Here is a 20,028-nt window from a genome sequence, read left to right as displayed (position 1 = left end):
AGGCTGTTCCTGTCCTCCTTCTGTCCACAGCTGCCCCCAGCCCCTCAGAACTACCCTGGGAACCCTGAAACCCAAACTGGGCTTTTCTTACCAGCCCCATTGTTCCTGAGCCAAAGACAAGGGTGTCGGCTTCCCAGTCCCTCCCCTGCCCTGAGGGCCGCATAGCCCAGCTCCCACCCCCTACCTGGTCGCCTGGCTTCCAGTCCCGTCCCTTCAGTATCCTCCTCAAGGTAGCAAAGGAATCTTTCTAGAACCCTAATCTCACTTGTTTCTTCCCTGATCTAAACCAGGGTTTCTCCCCTTCGGCACTGCTGACATTCAGGGCCAGGTCATTCTTTGGGGTGGGGAGGTTCTGGGCACTGCCAGGTGTGGAGCAGCATTCCTGGCCCCCACCCACTCGATGCCAGGAGCATCCCTCAATTGCGACAACCAAAAATGTCCCCAAACACCACCCAGTATCCCGTGGGGGGCAAAACCACCCCCAGCTGAGAACATCTGCTCTAAACCCTTCTATGGCTCCCCAGTGCCCCTGAAATGAAGTCCCCTCCCTTCCATCTCCACCTCTGAGCATCTGCACATGCTGTTCCCTCTGCTTGGAACACCTTCCTCCTGCTCCCAGTAACCTGGTGAACACGCTCGCTTGTCAGGTCTCAGACATCTCCTCCAGGAAGACCCCCCAGATCAGCCCGGATTGACTTCCTCTGGGCTCCTGCCTGCCTGTGCAGGAGGGCCCTGCTCACCTTATCTTCCAAATGCCTGGTTAACTGTTCATCTTCCCCACTGGACTCTGAGCTCCCCGAGAGGGCGGGACTGAGTCTGTCTTGGCTACCACTGTGTCCCCACTGCCCAGCATAAGGCCTGGCATACAGTAGAAGCTCAATAAAGAATAAAAGTAGCAAACACCAAGCACTTGTGATGTGCCAGGCACTGTCCTAAGGTCTTAAATGAACTCATTTGATCCGTACAACACATCGGAGAGGTGGGTGCCGTGCCCTTTACACAGATGGGGAAACTGAGGCACAGAGAGACGAAGTCACTTGCCCAATTGGAAACGGTGGAGCCAAGACTGAAACTTGCTCAATCGACATTTGTTAGTTTGACGATCATGCAGAGCTGAACCCCACATGCTCTTTGGGGGAGTCTGGGTCATGTCGGGGCCAACCCACTGCACCTGGCCTCAGTTTACCCCCCTGACCTGGGGTTATCGAAGAGGTGGCACCTCTCCCACCCCTCCAGGACCATCTGCTTCTCTCCATGAAACTCGAGGCATCTCTGCCAGCAGCTGCCCGGCGTCCACCTGCCCGGAAGTGGCTCCACCGCCGGCCCTTGCACCTGGTCACCGGGAGCCGCACTACCTCCCAACCCTGGGGCCGGGCGTGGGGAGCTGCGTGTGCACCCTTTGGCGTGCAGGGCACCCATGTGTCTGCCTGCCTGCAGCCCTGGAGACGTGCATCCATGCACATGGGGGTGGGAGGGACAGTCATAAAGAGATAGAGGTCCACCCCCAGCCGGGAGGGCTCGCGCTGTGGCACGGCCTCTCTGCCTGTCCTCCCAACCATCACTCCAAGCCTTGGTACAGTCCCACTATACAGATGAGGAAACTGAGGCAGGGATGGAAACTCCCCCCAGGCCACCTGGCTTCACCCTCCCATCAACCTTCCCAAGTACCATATGGCCTTAGCTACTCTAACTTCGTCAAAAGTTCAAATTTCCTTCTGGAAAATTTTTTCCCACCTGGCCAGGGCTACCTGGGCTACCCCAGGGCTTCAGCATACATTTTAGGATCAGCTGGTAAGTTCCAAAACAAATAACATAAAACATGCTAGGATTTTCACCAGAATGGTGCTGAACGCATAGACCAAATTGATCTATTGACGGACAGGCTCCCTGTCTCCGCTAATGGCTCAGGCCCCACCTGGGAGTCACACCCCCCCACCAGCTCTCTTCAGCACCAGCCCCTTCTTTTCTCACCCCCACATCCCATGCCAGCAAGTCCTGTGGAGTCTTCCAAATTCATCCAGAATTCTCACCCCTCTCTAGTCTGTCCCCTGGTCGGCCCCCAGCATCTCCTGCCTGGACCCCACAGTCCCCTCCACCCAGTCCACAGCTCCCACTCTTCATCCCCACTGTCTGTCCTCCCAGGAGCCGCCACAAGAGGGCGCGCGTGAGCACCTGAGTCAGGCCCCGCCCCTCCTCTGCCCACAGCCCTCCAGGGCTCCCACCTCCCTCCCAGTAAAAATCCAAGTCCTCCTGGGGCCCACAAGACCCTGCGCGACCTGCCCCATCCCCTCCCTGCCGTCCTCTCCTTCCTCTCTCCCCCTCGCTCACTCTGCTCCAGACACGTGAGCCTCCTCGTTGTTCCTCCAACACACCAGGCCCGGTCCTGCCCCAGGGCCTTTGCACGGGCTGTTCCTCACTCCTGAAAGCCTTTTCTCTCAGATACCCACACGGCTCCCTCCTTATTTCAGGTCTCCACCCCCACCCCCTGGACTCTAGCAACCCCTTCCCTCCCCATGCACCCACCTCCCACCTGGGGTCCAGTGTCACACTCTCAAAGGGTCCTCTAGACCCTCTGTTACTTCGAATATGGTCCTCGGACCACCGGCAGCAGCAGCCTCACTTGGGAGCGGTTAGAAATGCTGAGTCCTGGGACTTCCCTGGTGGTCCACTGTTTAAGACTCCGTGCTTCCATGGCAGGGGCATAGGTTCGATCCCTGATCAGGGCAGTTCCGCATGCCATGAGGTGCAGCCCCCTTCCCCCCAAAAAAAGTCTACACAGGGATGCCCCCTCCTCCAGGAAGCCTTCTCTAACTGCCTTCCCTGGGGAGCTCCGTTTCCCCAGCCTCCCCCAGCCATGACCCCGCCCTCAGCTCCACCCAACCTCACCAACTTGGGAGCATCTGTGACCAGCTCTGGCTCTTTGTACCCAAAATTGGAAGCTATTCATTCACTCATTGGATGAGCAATTACTGAGCACCAGTTGTGTGCCAGACACTGTTCCCAGCATGGGGACGCAGCGATGGCCAAGACAGTTGCAAAGCCCTGCCTTTGGGGGGCTCCCAGTCCAGTGGGGAGATAGAGGTACACGCATTACCAAAAAACAGAACTCAGCTTCTGACAATGATATCGAAGCCTGAAGATGAAAATGCAGAGAATGATGGAGAGTGATGGCAAAGGGGCTGCTTTGGTGGGTGGTCAGGGGACCTCCTGGAGAGGGAACTGAAAAGGCAAAACCCTGGAGGCTGGAACCATCAAAGGAACAGCAAGAAGATGCCGATGGGTGGGGAGGCTGCCATATCATAAGAGAGGAGCCCTGGGACTTTCCCCCTTTTCCAGACAAGACACGGAGCCTCAATTTTCTCATCTGTAAAATAAGGCACTAGAACAGGGCCTGGCACACGTGTTTACTCTCTGTGAAATGACCTTGCTGGGTGACCTTGGGCCAGCAGCTTGCCCTCTCTGGGCCTCTCCATACCACAGCAGGTGACTCAGTGACCCCAGGCCAGGCTCGGAGCCCCTGTTTCTCCATCTGCCGTGGCAAGGATGGGGGCGGGATGCCCGTCTCCAGTTCCATGGAAGGAGCTCCTGTCAGCCCGCCGCCCCAGGATTCCAGCTCCGGGGCCCGGCATCCCCGAGGGGATCGAGTAACCTGGCCAGGCAGCCGGGCCCCTGCGTCGTCCAGGTCTAGTTACCAGCTCTGCTTACAGCTGCCTCCTCCACCTGCCTCAGTGGCCCCCAGCGCAGCCCAGCCGGGCTCCGGGGCTGTCTAGGAACTTGGCAGAGTAGCCAGAGGGAGTCCCTTGGGGCCCAGGCCACGGGGGCACTGAGGAGAGGGGCTCCCTCGCCCCGCAACGTTCACACCACACTGGTTAACTCATCCCTCCCCAGCCTGGGAGGCGGCCAGCACATCCTCTTGGTCCTCAGCCTTCCTCCCTGTGTTCTCGGTTCCCAGAACCTCAGCTTCCCCATCAGTGACTTGAGCATGATAACCATCCGCAACGGGTTATCATGATGGGTAAATAAGCTCCAGATAGTAGGTGCTTAATAAACTGCTGACTGCTGTGCAGCCTAGGGTTACATCCTTCCCCTCTCTGGGTTTGCTTCTGCCTCTGTAAATCAGGGATGAGAACATTGGCTCCACGGGGGCAAGGGGTCTGGTCCACAGTAGGCACTCAACAAATACCGGCTGAATGAATGTCCCACAAAAAGATCCAATTTATGAAAGAGCTACAAGGATCTGTTTATTCCAGACTTCCTGAGCACCTACCGTGTGCCAACATGGTCGGGGATTCAGCCCTGACCAGGATCATGCACAGAGCCGGGCATGCAGTAAGCACCTAATTAATGCTGAGCATCTCGTTTAAAGAGGATGGTGCTCAGAGTACCCGAGCTGACTCCCTGGTGCACCCCACAGCAGCCCAGCAGGGCAGGGATTTAAGCTAAAATTTGATGAAGCCCCTACTGTGTGCCAGCTGCTGGACCAAGCCTTTCACATGTTTGAACTGGTTTCCTGCCCATGCCAACCCTATGAGGCAGCGACTAGCACCATTATCGCCATTTCACAGAGGGAAAAACTCAGGCTCAGAGAGGTTATGACACTTGGCCAAGGTCTCACAGCACAAAAGGGTGTAGTTGGGATTCGAACCCAGGCCACGTGGCTAAACTGCCTCTTGCTGACATTTACCGAGTGCCCACAATGTGCCATCTGTCAACGAGGCTGCACAGCCTAATTGCACATTTTGCAGATAAGCAAGCAGAGACCCAGAGAGAGGCTGCCCGAGAGCCAGTGGGGAGACCAGGTGGCAGAAGCAGGACCTTGAGTGGGGGACATGGACAGGTCCCCAGGGCTCCCAGCCAGACAGACAGGGGGTGCTCCTGGGTAATTAATTTTAATCACTGTTTGGAAATTGGGCTGCCAGGGGGCAAATCGGAAGCAGCAACTTGTAATTAGGAATGGGGAAGGGGGGCGCTGCTTTCTTGGTGATGCAGCGACCATTCCAAGGAAATTAAAGTGTCATTTATACCCAGCGGGTAATTAGGGGGCCCGGGAGGGGGCCACTCGAGGGGGCTGGGGTCTCCTAGGGAATCTGGGATGGTGCTGGGGGTTGGGGGTCAGGAACCCACAGATTCCCAAGTGGGGGGCCCTGAGCCGGCCTGGGGGCAAACGTACCCTGGTCTCAACCACAATTTGGAGGAAACACAGAAGAGCAGGGTGCTGCTCTTGGGACACAGCTTTGGGGGACAGAGGGGAGTAAGGTTGGGCTCTAGGGGGCTCCACTGTAGGGAGGGCAAACAGATCTGGTCCCTGCCCTTGGGGTCCTCAATCTGGAGGAAGCAGAAGATGGTGAGCCCGGCCCCTCTCACTTGGGGTTCTGGGAGCCCTCCTCTCCCCCAGGCTGATCCTCCCAACCAGAAGTCCCCCAGTCACTGTCCCTCCCTAGAGGCCCTGTCTGGGAGGCCACAGGGATCCCCAAGTGGGATGAGACCAGAAAGGCAGGTCTGGAGGGGGACACCGCTGAGCAATGCTGGGCGTGAGGCAGGCGGGGCCGTGCCAAGTGCTGCTGGGAACGGAAGACCTGGCGATGAACTTGAAGAAGACAAAGGCGGGAAATGGGTCCTGGGGGATGGTTCTGGGGTCGTAGAGGACCACAAGTCCTGGTGAGTCAGGGCTCAGGAATGGTGGAGATGCTGGCAGAGTGACGTGGGTTCTGGGGGCTGGGGCGTGAGAACTGAGCATCAATGGAGCAAAACGGCGAGGGGACAGGGGCCCCCGTTTTGCTGGGTGACCTCGGGGAATTTGCCACCCCAATCTGTGCATTTCTTCCCAGACCCTGGGACTTAGACATTCAAAGGGGAATAACAGCAAACATTTATAGAGCACCTACTGTGTTCCAAGCCCTGTGCAAAGGGCTTTGCAGAAAGTACTGGTGGGGTAGGTAGGAGGGGTTTCCTCACCATTTTACAGGTGAGGAATTGTAGGCAGCCCAGAGTGGGCAAGTAATATGCCCAAAGTTATACAGCTAGGAAAAGGCCAGACTGGTTTTTGAACCCAGGCCATATGGTCCAGACACCACACTCTTAACCTTAGCACTATGTGCCCCCAGAGAAAGGGGTTCTCAGTTCCCCACATCTAGCAAGTCCAAAATCTACCCTGATCCGCCCACTTCTTTTCCCCTCTACTGCCTCACCCTGGCTGGCCCCCATCATGGTTCATCTGGACCAGTGCAGACCCCTCCACAGGGTCCCCCAGCGCTGGCCCTTGCTGCCCACAGTCTGTGCTCCCTGCAGCAGCCAAAAGGCGCCTGTGAGCACTTGAGTCAGGCCCCGCCTCTCCTCTGCCCAGTCCTCCAGGGCTCCCACCTCACTGGGGTAAAAGTCCAAGTCCTCCCTGTGGCCCACAGGGACCTGCATGACCTGTGCCGTCCCCTCCCTGCCCTCCCCTCCTCCCTCTCTCCCCCTAGCTCCCACTGCTCCAGACACAGTGGCCTCCTCACTGTTCCTCCAACACACCATGCACAGTCCTGCCCCAGGGCCTTTGCACGGGCTGTGCCCTCTGCCCGGAAGGCTCTTCCAGTTCTCTGCAAGACTGGCTCCTTTTCATTTTCCAGGTCTCAGCTCAAACACCACCTCCTCAGAGACACCCTCCCTGACATCATCAGCTAAAACAGCCCCGCCCTTCTCAGTGTCATTGTCCTCGGGGCACTTGTTATACTCGATTCACTTTCTTTCCTGAGTTAGTGTCCATGTTCCCATCTAGTGTGAGCTTGGCAAGGGCAGGGCCTGGTCTGCCTTGGTCATTGCTGGGTTCCCAGCACCTGGCATATAGTAGGCAGTCACTAAATATCTGTCAACTCATGAAATGAGAGCAAAGACCCCACAGCTCTCAATGAGATCAGGACCAGAGGCCACAAGCTTCTGTTTTTCAAAATTATTCCTTTTTCTAGAGTAAGAAAAGAACAGGTCCAGGCCTGGCATTTTCCCTGCATCCTCTTGTTTAAATGTTCAACCTTAAGGGAGAGAGAATAGCATCCATGTTTCACAGATGGGGAAACTGAGGCTTAGAGAGGGGGCATGAGGGAGTGAGTGAATGAAGAGATGAATTCCAACCCAGGTAAGTCTGATCCAACTTTTGTGGCAATCTCTAAAGGCAAAAATTCAGAGGGGTTGTCTCAACTGCCCCATGGGATTCTTATTGGGCCTTCAAGAAAGGGAGAAGGTTCTGAAACTATCAGAAAACATGTGGCTTCCCCCTGGTGAACTCCTACACATCCATCATGGTCCTAGAGGCAATGCCCCTCCTCGATGCATCTTCTCTGATCCACTGGGAAGAGCCAGCTTTCCTCAGCCCCATTTTGCCCCAACTCTGATCCGATGTAGCCAAGAGGGTCAGGGTCTGCCTGTTTCCCCTCCCTGAGCCTGGAAGACCCTTGAGGGCCAACCAGGCACTAGAGCTAAATCTCCCTCTCTGCGATCCCAGCATCACCCAGCCCAGGGCCAGGCACACAGAGGCCACTGGGAGCATCTGTTTAGTGACTGACCTTCCCTACCGCTCTGGACCAAGTCTCCCCCTGGGCCCTCCTGAAAACCCATGTACCCACAATCCTCTCTGGGATCCTGCAGTCGGCAAGCTCTCTCCTAGGTCAGCCCTTGGAAGACAGGCTCAGCCTGGGACAAAATGCATCCTGGGAAATGTAGTCCTCACTAGACTGGGCTTCCCTCCCAGCAGGCCCTGGGGCTACCACCTTTGGACCCTGGGGCTACCACCTTTGGACCCTGGGGCCAGTGAAGGAGCTTCAAGGGTGGCTGGTAGGGGGCCACCCCTGTATCCCTGCCCAAAGAGATGGAAGAGGGGTCCTTGGCCTCCCAAGTCACCTCCTTAGCACATTCTAATGCCTGCCACTTCATCTGGACATTCCTCAAGGGCAGGTGATGAACGACTGTGATAATAAGAGAGAATTATGTGGCTCAGGCCCAGACCTCTCAGGCCACACATCAAACCCTGGCTCTGGCAAGCCAAACCTACACCGGTCACAACGGTTGGGGTATCTAGCGTGCGGGTCTGTCCCCTGAAGCCAACTCCTAGATAATTTGACCACGGGATGTGGGGCAGGTGGCCAGGGCCCCCTCCCAGGCTGCCATGAGCCTCAGTGTCCCTGTTTCTGCTAAATGAGGCCCCACCCACGGTCAACCCCAATCACCACTGGGTCTTGAATGAATCAGTCTGAGAATCTGCAGCCCCTTAAATGGCTTAGAATTTTGGAATCACTGTATCCTAAACATTTTTCCAGCATTCTGGAAAACCTATCTCCTGGTAGCTATCCTTCCCCACGGCTGCTCAAGGTCTGAAACGTGGCCCATTCCCTCCCCTGCTCCAAGATCTTCGATGGCTCCCTATTGCCCTCAGGATAAAGCCCGCTCCCCAGCTTGGCATCCCCAGCCCCTGTCACCTCTCAGGCCTCATTGTTTATTGTCTCCCACCCTTAAAATAGCCCAGTCACTCAGGAGTCCCCCAACACACCCCTCCGTGGTTTTCCCCACTGCTCCCCCCACCTGGAATCCCTGTCCCCCTCGCCTCCTGGCAACCGCCTTCTCACCCCTCAAGGCCAGTGCCAGCATCCCCTCCTCCAGGCAGGGGATGCTGGCACTGGCATCCTTGCTTCCACCTGTCCTGACCCTGGCTGAGTCCTCTCTGGGTTCCCCATCATCACCTGGCAAAGGGCTGGGCACACAGGACAGGGCCACCCCACAGGGTCAGTTAGGGACACCCTCCTTCCCGGGACATGGGCAGTGACCGGCACATCCTTCAGCCCCGGGGGACCCAGCTTACCTGTCCCGCCAGCTGACGTCAGGGTCACCTTTGCAAGGACAGTTTGATTTCTATCTTCCTGGTCCAGCCCCCGGTAACCCCAGCAACTCTCAGCTCAAGCCCTGGGCAGCCACTGCAGACACCAAACCCTCCTGCAGCTCACATCTCCAGCACCTTCTTTGACCAGAGGACAGAAGTGAATGGCCCCTCCCTGGTGACTCAATACCTCCGCTGGGAGTCGTGCTCTCACCTCAAAGCAGAGGAGGCAACAGGACCCTTAGGCCCCATGGGTGCTCAGCCCTGGCAGAAGGCAGGTGGGGACTGGAGGGAGAGGTTACAAATCCAGGGTATTCCTTGGGACCTCTCTCTGCCTTATCTCCCTCCACTCAGGTCCTAAAACCTTCTGGGGAGATCGCAGCCCAGAGAGGGCTAGAGACCTGTCTGAGGCCACACAGCAGCACCCCTCCTCTCAGGCCCCAGCCTTCTCTATGATGTTTTTTTTTTTTTTGGAGAGGGGTGGGCGTTGGAAGCTCCAGGTCTAATTTCTGCCCTGCCCAGGTCGGCTGGGTGGGGGGCCAGGGTTTCCAAGGAAACCTTTGGGCTGGCATTTTGGGTTTCAGCAGATGTGGAGGCTCCTTTCCCCCTTGACCCCATCTAACAGCCCCAGCAGTGGAGAGGCCTGGCTTCCCTCTCCACCCATTCTGCCGCCTCCCTGGGCCTCAGTCTCCCTGTCTGTTCTTGGGAATGGGCCAGTTCAGGGTGGACACGCTACAGTTTAATGAGTCTCCTGCCAGGCTGCCACCTACCCAATATCCAAGGTCCTCTGTGCCACAGGAACCCCCCAGCTACCTTCCCGAAGAGCTCAGGACCCCCTCCCAGGAGAATACTGACCCCACCTGACTCCCAGCCTCTCCCCACACCCTGTACTCTGTCTAAATAGAGTTTCAGCAATTGCTCAGATACATTCAAAAATTTCAAAATTTCATCCTTGAAAGAAAACATATCTACTAGGATATGGGAAAGGGACTGGCCAGCGTCTGTAGGGGAGGAGATGCCCCGGGGGGTACTAAACTTTGATTTTGGAGAGTGCGCTGTACCCTTGAGAAGCTGAGGGAACCCAGAAAAATATGAAGCAATGTAATTTTGCAAACTGGGGGGGGCTCTTCTGAAGCCCCAGCCATTAGTCCCCCCCTTCCTCCTTAAACCCAAAAGAGACCCCCAAAACTTAAAGGCCCAATCCCCTAACCCCAAGCCCCAGTTCCCCTCCAGTCTGGGGGTCAAAGATGACAGCCTCAAGGGGGAGGATGCCAAAGACCTCAGCCAGAGAGGGCCAAACAGGGGTTGAGGGTCTGGGAATCGCCCCCAGCCCCAGGACGCTTGCAAAAACTCCCAGCTTCAGCGTCTACACGTCCGAGCAGGGGCAGAGCAGGGCGGAGGTGCCCCAAACTCGGAGGGCACCCCGAGGGGGAGAGCGGGACAGGGGGCACGTGACCCCCACCCTGGAGACCAATCAGCGCCCACGGGAGGGGGCCACACTCGGCGCCCCCCACCCCTCCCAGAGCTCTCGGAGAGAGACGCTTTCTTTGTCCCTTTGTCAGCTCTTGGGGGGCCCCGAACCCTTGGGCTCCCACTGCAGCGGAGGGGATCCGGACCGGCTGACTCTCTCCCCCCACCGCGGCCCCTCCCCCGCGGCCCGGGCCCTGGACTCGTTCAGGGGCGCCCAAGGTGCGGCGGCTGGACCGCGGAGTGGGGCGGAGGGGCCTCACCTCGCCGGGACCACCGCACCAGCCCCGGGGGGCCCTCGACTTAGCGCCCAGGGCCCCGCCCCCCAGCACCACCTCCCACCCCCGGCCAGCAGGCCCCCTGCCTGCCCTGAACCCCCCACCTGGGCCCAAATCCAGCTCCCCAGCGGCGCAGCCGCGAGCCCCCATTATTGTGCCTCTTACGGCCCCCCCGGACAAAACCTCCACCCGTTGCGGTGCCGACAGAACCCCCATTATAGCTCCACATACAGGCCCCGAGTCAACAATCCAGGCCCCCCCAGCTGCGGTGCCATTAAACACCCCCATTATGGTGTCTCATTCAGCGCCCCAGGCCCAAATCCAGACCCTTCAAAGCGTTGTTACTGGACCCCATTATATCGCTCCATATTGCGACCCCCCTAAAATCCAGCCCCCTCCCCAGTTGCGTTGCCGGCAGATCCTCCCGTTACAGAGCTCCACAAACCCCCTCTCCGGCCCCAATCCATCCCCCTCGCAGTGGCGGGGCCCCCAGGCCCCCCATTATAGCGCCTGACCCGGCCACCCCAGCCAACAATTCAGCCCCCAGCTGCGCGCTGACAGACACCCCCGGGATAGCGCCTCCCCAGCCCCCCCTCTTGCAGACGCCCCAGGGCGCTTACCTCGGAGCCACGGCCGCCGCGAGTGCGCGGGAGGGAGCTCGAGGGCGGGAGGGCGCGGGTCGGGGGGGGCGGTTCGTGCGCGCACCTGTCCCGGCCCGGCCGGCTCAGCCAGGCATCCCGGGGTGGGGAGGGGGGCTGGGGGCGCGCGCTCTCCCCGCCCCCGGGCCCGCTGCGCTGCGCTGGGGGAGGGGGCTCAGCCCCGGCCCCTGGCGCGCTGGCGTCGGCTCCGGGGGGGGCCCTGCGCGGCGGCCGGACCGGGGGCGCGCCGCGGCCGCATCTCCTCTGCCCGCCGCGGCCGCCGCTGCGACTCGCGACTCTGCCACCTCCGCCCCCCCCTAACCCGGCAACCCCCCCTTACCAAGCCGGGCCGGAGCCGCGCAAAACCCGGCCCGGAGCAAAGGCGGCGCGGAACGGAGGGCGGAGCCAGGTGGGCGGCCGGCGGCGCTGGGGTGGGGGCGGGGGTGGGGGGTGGAGGAGTGACCCAAGAGAAGGCACCTTGCTTTTGTCTCGGTGGAGGGCCTGATCGCCGCTCCCCTCCCCAAATTACTGCCCCGGTCCATTCTGGCCAGTCCCGCATACCCAGAATCCATCCTCTATCGGATCCTCAGGGATGATGGGGATGCTGCGGCGTCAGGAACTCCAGGGGTCTGCATGGCCCTCTTCATATATGAGGACATTTATTCAATCCACAAACATTATATTAAACAATACTCAGTAGACATGTAAGGAAACTGAGGCATGAGGGGCGTCTTGTCCAAGGTCACCCAGTTAGAAAATGGCAGAACTGGGATTTGAACAGAGCAAACTGGCTGCAGAGACCATGGCTATCTTCTGTCCCAGCGCCCATGTGGCCTGACGGGAAAAGATGTTCCCAGGGGGCTGCAGCATACCCTCAGCCGGTGGGGAGCACTCTGGCCCCCTGCCTTTGGGACTCCAAGACAAACTGGTCTTCCTGTTTCCGAGACCTCCCTGTAACCTCCCTGCCCCTTTGTGATCTTAGAAAGAGAGCTCCTCTCAGGACCTCAGTGTCTCTCTCTGTCCAAAGCACCTCTCCATATGGGTGTGACTGTGTATGTCTCCCCCACTGCGCTGCACGCTGTCCCGGTCCCTCTGGCATCTCCAGTATACAGGAGGTGCTCCATAAAAGTTCTGCTATTGTATATTTATCTAAGTGACATTTCTTGCACACCTGCTGTGTACTTATGTTTGATGCATACATCGCATTGTTCAGTCCTCAGGGCAGCCGCACGAGGCTCCCACAGATGGGAAACTGAGGCACAGAGAGGTCGACCAGCTTGCATAAACCCTCTTGCCTTTGGTTATTGAGCACCTTTGGTGTGTGCCTTGCCCGCTGAGTCCCACCCAGGGCTCCCAGCAGTCTGGGGGCTCAGGCAGGCTGTGTGGCTTCCCAGTGGCACACACACGCAGTGGGACATTGGATCCTGGGCCACCTGCAGCCTCCCTGGCATCCGTGGAGACAACCCGGTTCTTCCAGCCCCCCCCCCCCCCCGGCAGCTGCCCAGGGGCCGTCCTGGCGACCACAAATCTCCGATAGCAGCCAGGCCTTCCTGCCAGTGGTTTTGCTCTGACAAGCTTTCCGGCTGAGCCAGAGTCCCAGGCAAATCAGCCAAGCACCTGCCTGTGTCTGTCTGGACTCTACCCCCTTGCCTCCTACCCCCTGGGGAGACTGAGGCCAGCCCGGCAATGGGGGGCGTGTTAAGTAAGTCCCAGCACTTCAGCTTGGTGTGCAGCCTCTGCATTCCCCTCTCACCTCTATACCATTCCACGTGCTGTGCCCTCCCACTTGCAGCCTTGGCCCGACGGGGCTCCTCAGCAACCTATTCCATCAACAAACATTTATTGAGCATCTACTGTGTGCCAGGTCCTGGACTGAGCAGTCAGCAAAGCAAACTGGCTTCCTGCCTACAGTCTAGCAGGGGAGACAGAAGAATCAGTGGCTGCCGAACTCAAGGTACAGATACCTGCTGAGATAGACCGGGGGGGGGGGCATTGTGCGGCCCAGGAGGTCCACGAGGTGATGTGGGGGCCATAGAAGGACGACAGACAGATCTGGCAGAGTACATGGGGTGCAGGGGGTGGTGGGAAGGGTATACTAAGCAGAGGGACCCGCTGGGACAAAGGCCCTGAGGGAGGCCCCACCCCCGTGGGCTGGCTCAGCTGCCATCCAGGCTTCAGCAGTCATGAATGGGTCTTTCATGCCCCGGACCAGGGCAAGGTCAGACCGGGCTGCTCCCTCCCCCGCCCTGGGCTCCTGACTGTCTGAGCCTTGACCTGGAAGAGGGTGGCAGGAAGTTCACAGCTTGCCCGCCGGGTGAGCCAGGGAGGCCCCGGGAGGGGCAGGGACTTGCCCGAGGTCACCAGCGCCAACAGAACCCTCCAAGCTGTGTGACTCTGAGCAAAGCCCCGCCCCTCTGGGCCTCAGTTTCTCAGGTCAGGTTGGGCAGCTCTGCGCTCCCGTCCAGCTCCGACCCGCAGGAATCCAGGGCGGGTTTTGAGGGTGCCCGCGGCCACCAACACCTTCCTCCCCGCGTGTCCAGGCCGCGGCCCCGGGTCCGAGGGGTCCCGGGGAGACCTGGAGTGGGTCAAGCGGCCTTTGTGTCCCCCGGGATAGGCTGAGGCTAAGCCCGGCCTTGGTGCCTGGCGCCTGCGGGGAAGGAAAACCCCGTCCCGATGCCTGCGCGCCCCCCATCAGGGCTCCCTGCCTCGCCGCCCTGCTGTGTGACTCCCGCCGGCCAATGCCCCTCTCTGGGTCGCGCTGGAGCCAGGCGGATGGGCAGAGGCTCGGAGGGGTCAGCTGGGTCTCGCTCCCCATTCCTAGAGGGTCCCAGCCTTGGTTTCCCCAGTCAGGTCCGAGCCCTCTTTTAAGCCCAGAATGGGGCTCTTAGCTGCTCGGTCGCGCCCCTGCTCCCGGCTCCGGCCTGGGAATCTCCGGGGGGGTCTTGGAAAGGGCAGTTCCGATTGGCTGAGGCCGCCTGTGACGTCAGGGCCTCCCGGAGCCCCCTCCCCCCAGAGGCACGTGGGGGCGACCGCAGCAGGGGAGGGGCCCGGGGTCCGGGCGGATTCGGGGTGTCCCCCCAGTGTGAGCCTGCAGCTGGTTAGCGCAGACGCGATTCTCCTCGGACAGATTTTTCCCTCGTCCCATATCCCCCATCCAGCCTCCCCCCCCCCCCCTCCCCCCCCCGCCAACGGCAGCTGTTCCGGCGGCAGATGCGCTGGCTAAATCCGCCCAGCTGGTCCCTCCGCAGAGCTAACCGCCTAGAGCCCATGGTGGGTTGTGTGTGCATGTGCGTGTGGGGGGGCGGGCATAGCCTTGACCCATCCCTGCCTCTTGCCCTTTGACCCCTGCCTGCTCGCAGGGCAGGCTGAGGGGCTCCTCTTTGGGACTCTCCTCCAGATTCAAAAATAGTCCTGGGGCCTTTGGAGCATTTGGAGGGCCTGGTGCCCAGAGAGGGTGTGGCCCTTTCCAGAGACAACACAGCACCCCTGCGCTGGGAAAATGACCCATTTTGTGCATATAGTAATAATGATAATGATGAGCTAACATTTATGGAGCACCTACTATATGTAGCCCCATGATTCTAGAGCATGACTACTGTTATTGTCCCATTTTCAGGTGTGGTAACTGAGGTCCAGAGAGACATGGCTTGGCCACTCACACAGCCAGGAGATAAAACTGGAATTTGAACCCCATGCTTTTAATCGTTTCCAAGGGACTTCCTAGCTTGGAAGGTTCTTTTTTAAATTTTTATAATTAATTTATTCTTATTATTTGTTTATTTTTAGCTGCATTGGGTCTTCCTTGCTGCCCCCAGCCTTTCTCTTGTTGCAGAGCTCAGGCTCTAGGCGCGCAGGCTTCAGTAGTTGTGGCGCACGGGCTCAGTGGTTGTGGTGCATGGGCTTAGTTGCTCCACAGCATGTGGGATCTTCCCGGACCAGGGCTCAAACCTGTGTCGCCTGCATTGGCAGGCGGATTCTTAACCACTGCGCAACCAGGGAAACCCACCAACAGTATTTCTTTTATCCATTTACTTGTTTCTCTTCCCATTCCTGCCCCCTCTTCTGCCCTACCCCTGCAATCAGCTCTGCCAGGGCAGGGCCAGAGTCTGCCTTGGTCATGGCTGTGTCCCCAGCATCTAGAACAGGGCCTGGCACACAGTAAGCATTCAACAAATGTGTTGAACAAATGAATGAATGAATGGGGGCCTGAGACCTCTGCCTTCATTGTACAGATGGGGGAACTGAGGCCCAGCTGGGCAGGAGCCCAGGGTCACTCAGTCCCCTCGGCAGCAAAATGGGGCAACATGAGGTCACCTCTTCAGGCTGGGGGAGAGGTATCCAGTGAAGTAATAACTTCAGGAGCACTTATTAAGTGCCCGCTGTGTGCACTGCATAGCTCCAGGTACTGTACACATTTTGAGCCAGAGCAAGGATTTAAACCCAGGATGCTGGGCCCTAGAGTTTGCCCAAGTCCCCCTCCATTGCAGTGGAGAGGGTGAGTGCCAGGCCTGGGCACACAGTAGGCCTTCAGCCAGGCAGCCAGCAGGGATGGCTGGGGGCTGTCCAGCCTGAGACCCTCTCTGCAGCCCCTTGGACCCAGGGCTGTGACTTGAGCTGACTGTGTGTCTGGCTGGAGCTCCAAGCGCCAGACATTCCCCTGGGAAATAGTAGAGAGAGAAGCAGCAGCATTCCCTGCCTGATTTGTGAGTGGAAATAGAGCAATTACAGTGCTTCCTCCTGGTCAGAACCAGTGACATCCCCAGAAAGGCATGGGTGTGTCCAGGGTCCTCCCAGAACCCCCAGCCTCAAGGCCTCATCTGAATATGCAAATGAGGCAAGGGGCACCCTGGTACTCAGAAGGGAGAAGTGGTGAGGGACCCAGGGACCTTTGAGCTCCCTGGGGTCTGTCCTGGGTGTGGATAGGAAGCTGAGGCACAGAAAGGGCAGGAAGCCAGCATCACTTGGAGGGAGGTGAAAAAGTGTCACATTCTCCCTGTTCAAAATCCACCCTCCCCTAAGCTTCCTGTTCCAGCCTAGCAAACATATGGAGCTCAGCCCCACCCCAGGACCCTTGCACTTGCTGTTCCCTCTCCTTGGGAAGATCCTCATGTGTTTGGCCAATATCCTTTTCTCCAAGAGACCTTTTGTTAATTCATTTTTTGATCAGTGATGGAGTGGTAGAATGGGCATGGCCACTGCAGTTAATTTGACACCTGCTACAACATGGATGAACCTTGAGGACGTGATGCTCAGTGAAAGAAGCCAGACACGAAAAGGATAAATACTGTCTGATTCCACTCATAGGAGGTCCCTAGAGGAGTCAGATCCACAGAGACAGGAAGTAGATGGTGGGGGCCAGGGGCTGTGGGAGGGGATGGGGGGGTCAGTGTTTCATGGGGACAGAGTTTCAGTTTGGGAAGGTGGAAAAGTTTGGGTCTAGGTAGTGGTGATGGCTGAACAACAATGGGAATGTCTTTCATGCCACTGAATTGAACATTTACAAATGCTTAAAATAATATTACATTAGGTATATTTTCCCACACAAAAAAATCAAATCAAATCAAAACTGTTATGGGAAAAAAAAAAAACCAAAACAGCCAGTGACAGTAGAGGGTGTGTGTGAATGACCTCATGTGGTGGCGACTCCGTCATTGCCACCGAGGCTCTCGACTCAAATGACGCTGATGTCAGTGTGTGGAGGTGCAGTTGGCGGGCCCTGAGCTCACCCTCCACGCCTAGGCTCCTTGTGCCCTTCGGGACCTGCCTGGGACAAACTCAGCTTTGGCTACAAACCCTCTGATGCATTCAGGAAGCAGAGCCGAGTCCGTAGGTCTTGACCCTCATTGGCCTATTTATTCAGCTAACTTTATTGAGCACCTACTGTGTACCAGGCTCTGCCGGGTAGTGCTGGCGACACAATGGTGACCAAGACAGAGCCAGGTTCTGTCCTGGCAATGCTCACAGCTCAGGGCAGGAGAAGATGAACTTATTTAACGAGTATGGATTGAGTACCTACTGGATGCCCCACTTGTTTTAGTCACTGGGGACACAGCAGCAAACAGAATAGATAGAAGTCCTGGCCTCGTGGAGCTGACGTCCCAATGGGGTTGACAGACAAGAAGCAACATAAACGAGTGAGATCTATGCTGGGCTAGATGGTGCTAAGGAGAAAAATTAAGCAAGGAAAGAAGATGGGAAGTGCCCGAGTTGGGGGAGATATTAGGCAGGTAGTTAGGGGAGGTCTCATGGAGGAGGTGACATCTGAGCAGAGACCTGAAGGAGGTAAGGGAGAAAAGCATGCAGGTATGTGGGGGGAGGGAGCTCCAGATGGGGGGAACGGCCAGTGCCAAGGCCCTGGGGAAGGACCATTCCTGACCTGCTAGAGGAGGAGCAGGAGCAGCATGATCCAGGGGGAGAGAGGGAAGAGGTGATAGGGTGTGTGTCGGGGGGGCAGGTCATGCAGGGCCTCGTGGGCCGTGGGGACCACTTTGGAATTCATTTGGTTCTTCAAAGACCCCAAGCTGTCTTGGTCAAGGCACTTGGTCTTGATCCCAGCACTGCCCAACACAGACCTGGCACACAGTAGGCACTCAGTAAAGACAATGGAGTATTGGCTAAGGTCCAGGCAAGTGTCAAGGAAGCCTCCTTACCTCCAGGATCCCGTGGAGCGGTGGGCCAGTTCTCATCCCAGACCTGTCCTGGAATGGCCAGTGAGGCCAGCGGTTCCTCTTGTCCTGCCTCAGTTTCCCCTGCAAGAAGATTCCAATAGGTTATGATCAGAGTGAAGGTGGGAAGGTTACTCCACTGATCCAAGTGTGTGGTGGGGAGCAGGTCTGCCCCCAGCATGCCCTGAGGTGGGCAAGGGACCCCTGCCTGGCCCTCCTCCCTCATTCCTTCCAGTCTCCCTCTCTGCTTCTCTCCTATCCTCTCTGTGTCTCTCCATCTCCCCACCCTCTTCTTCATCTCTCCATCTTGCTCGTCTACTGTCTTGGTCTCAATCTTCCCCCAGGTCTCCAGATTTCTATCCCCCACACCCACCTCCTGCCCCTTTTCCTGCTTGCCGCCAAGACTGTCCCTCTACCCCCAAAGATCCCCAAGAGATGTGGGCTGAGACAGCTACCCACCCACCCTCCAGCTTCCAGGGTCCCTTAGGCCATTGGGGAATTTGTTGGGGGGAAGGGGGAGGAGAAATAAATACTTGTGTCATTTACATAAAATCTGCATCAATTAGCATATTGATTACAAACAGTTTGTAAGGGAAATATCAATAGTAACTTGAACAACAAATGAGGCAGGCAGCCTTCCCAAGGGAGCAGCTTGTCACAAGCCTGCCTATCTTATAGACAAGGAAACTGAAGCCCATGGTGGGTGAGGTCTCTGGCAGGGTCTCTGCCCTCTCGGGGCATTCATGGACAGACAATGAAGAACCGTGTAAATGACTAAAGTAATTTCAGATCGTTATAAAAGCCAGGGAGGAAAGACGATGAAAAGCAGCAGCTGTCTGGAGGCATCAGGGAGGGTTTCTCAGATGAGGTGACTTCTGAGCTGAGACCTAAAGGAGAAGTAGGAACCAGTCTGGGGAAGAAGAAATAGGGGAAGGGCAGAAGGAACAACATGTGCAAAGGCCCTGGGGAAGGACCATGTTGGAGAAACAGCCAGGAGGCCCGTGTGGCTGGAGCAGAAAGAATGAGGGGGAGGGAGGGAGGAGGGGAGGGCAGAGAAGTGTTGGGGACATGGGGAAAAGTTTGGATTTTATTTCAAGGGCACTAGGGAGCCATGGGAGAGTTTATAGTGAGCAAGTGACATGATCTGATTTAACATTTAAAAAGGTCCCTCTGGCTGCCTTGCAGAGACTGATGCACCCAGGGCAGGAATAGGCCCCAGGGGAGGAGGGACTAGTCTGGGGGAGCAACATGGGGGCCTAGACCGGGGCAGGGGCTGAGGAGGTGGAGAGAAATAGGCAGATTTGAGAGGCCTTCTTTTTTGGCTGCCCTGGGTGGCATGTGGGATCTCAGTTCCCTGACCAGGGACTGAACCCACGCCCCCTGAATTGGAAACACAGAGTCTTAACCACTGTGCCGCCAGGGAAGTCCCTTGAGAGTCATTTTGTATGCAAAGGCTTGGGGAGCAAGGAAATGGGAATCATCCAGGAGGACTCTGAATTCCTTCCCCTGCAAACTCCTCCCCTGTTTTGCTCTTCCCTCCCCATCTGTCCCATCTTACATTGGGTTCAGCCCATGTCACTTCCTCCAGGAAGCCCTCCTGACTTCCCTGGCCAAGTCTAAACTGTCTGCCTTGGTCCTGCCGGCTTCCCAGCACCCAACACAGTGCAGAAGCCCTACGTGTTCCGTGAGAAAGAGGGAAGATTCCAGGGTTCTGGAATTCGAAGATTTCTACAAACCAGTAACCCTCACCTCTGGGCTTAGAACCTCATCTGCACCTCCCAGGGACAGGCCCAGTGATTCCCCTCTTTTCTCAGTCCCCTGGCAGGGGAAGGGGAGGGCAGAAGATGTTGAGCTCATTGGGGGAAACCGAGGAACTGCCAGCAGCTTTCCCCACTGTTTTCCAGCAGGGGTCCTTAGGGTTGGGGGCTTTGGCACAGCTACCACAGTGGGAGCCTAGCCAGGAAAGATCTGGAGAGGGAGAAAGGCAAGGCTGGGAGAGGCTAGAAAAGTGTCTATTTTTCCTCCTGCAGCTGTATTTATAGATTCCCTTTGATGTCCCAGCGGTTGGCTGACCTGGTTCTCTGCTGCTTAGGGAAGACAGGTTCTTGGTGCTGCTTCTGGGAGCTGGGCGGGGGCTG

The 20,028-nt window shown here is 57.6% G+C and overlaps 1 protein-coding gene across 1 annotated transcript in view; it reads right to left on the bottom strand.

Annotated features, from left to right (window-relative positions):
• The window catches only part of SEMA6B (semaphorin 6B), a 33,059-nt gene extending 15,140 nt beyond the window's left edge, over window positions 1–17,919 (bottom strand). Inside the window, exon 1 of the mRNA XM_060092353.1 lies at window positions 17,876–17,919. The gene's annotated coding sequence lies outside the window, so the exon portion shown is untranslated. The remainder of the gene's footprint in view (window positions 1–17,875) is intronic.
• Between the last annotated feature and the right edge of the window lie 2,109 nt (window positions 17,920–20,028).

Source organism: Mesoplodon densirostris, chromosome 3 (genome assembly GCF_025265405.1).
Source record: "Mesoplodon densirostris isolate mMesDen1 chromosome 3, mMesDen1 primary haplotype, whole genome shotgun sequence".
Lineage (NCBI taxonomy): Eukaryota > Metazoa > Chordata > Mammalia > Artiodactyla > Ziphiidae > Mesoplodon > Mesoplodon densirostris.
Note: the sequence above shows the minus strand (reverse complement) of the source record. Positions and strands in the feature narration are given on the sequence as shown.